We start from the raw sequence: 1,501 nt of genomic DNA on the forward strand, positions 1-1,501 counted from the left end.
CATCCTGTTTCCTGACATTTTGATCACTCTCTAAACATATAATTAACTTTTTTTTCTTTAAGCAAAACATACACCATTCAGCAGTTCCCACATGTACTATTTACTGACATTAAATACATTCTCCCTCATTAACATAAACCCTTGCCCCTCTTAAAGTTCCTAATCTTTTGAGTTGCTGTTGTTAAATTGATCCTATAAAGTCAGTACTGAAGAGCACAGTGCTCAGGCAGGCTTTTTTGTTGAGGCACTCCTTTTGTTCACAAGTTCATTTGGAGAGACTGTAGTCTTCGAAGCCAGCTTGGCTATATAATCTCATGGAAGGCGCTCACCAGGCCTTCCAAGGTATGTCTGGGTGGATTACAACAGGCAACTTTTGGGATACTAGCTGAGTGCCGAGCATCTCCAGCATCCAAGGATCTTTCAGGCAGGCCACTTTTACTAAACTATTGCTTGATTTAGCAGCTCTGGTAGCATAGTACCTGAGGCACTTGACTGCTAACCAGAAGGCTGGCAGTTCAAACCCACCAGCCACTCCTCGGAAGGAAGGTTGGGCAATCTACTTCCATAGTGATATCACCTCGGAAACCCAAGGAGGGGTCGCTATGAGTCGAGTCCGACTCGATGACACATAACAACAACAACATTGCTTGATTTTAAAAGGAAGATTTCAGGGGATGTTTATGGTTGAAGGTTTAAAGATTATTTCAGGACAATAAAAAGTTTCAGGGGTTCATCCGTCTTCCATGGCTCTAGAACATTCCATGACCCTAATCCTCCAAACCAAGGAACAAAATCCCATGAGGTGTTTGGCTGTACATAAGCAGCCTCAGCAGCTATTTTTTAATTTTTTTGTCTTTGTAAATACATCTCTCACAACTTTTGCCAGTTTAACTTTTCAAAAGTGTAACTGACGGCAATTACACTAACTGGCTGTGCAACCTTACCCTTAATCAATGAGATTTCATAATGCACTTTTTAAAGGTTAATCTTAATTTTCATCAAGATATACCTGCCCATAGTTAAGAGGCAAATCGTCCCACAAGACATAATTAGGAACATTTCTTTCTCACACTAGTCCTTTTCATCACTCCTCCTGCAACCTTCCGTCTTTTCATCCTTCCTATAAATGTATCTTGTTACAAGCAAATGCACATCTTTTCACCCTTCCTATAAATGTATCATTACATGAAAATGCAGTTTTAATTACAACTCCACTACTTATCTGTCAGTTTGTCCTACATGATGGCTTGCGTGTCACTATGATACTGGCTTTGGTTTGATATTTTAAATACTGGCAGGGTAACCATGGTGGACAGATATCATCAGGGTTTCCAGACTAAGACAGGCTAGGAAGAAAGGCCTGGCAATCTATTTCGAAAAATTTGCCAATGGAGGACTTCTGGCAAGATGGCGGACTAGGCAGAAGGACTGCACAGACCCTCTTCAACAAAGAAAAGGGAAACCAATTGACACAGACACAGAAGATAATCTTGGACCGCTG

This window comes from Orycteropus afer, unplaced genomic scaffold (assembly GCF_000298275.1).
Source record: "Orycteropus afer afer isolate SDZICR_OR568_19922 unplaced genomic scaffold, OryAfe1.0 scaffold00005, whole genome shotgun sequence".
NCBI lineage: Eukaryota > Metazoa > Chordata > Mammalia > Tubulidentata > Orycteropodidae > Orycteropus > Orycteropus afer.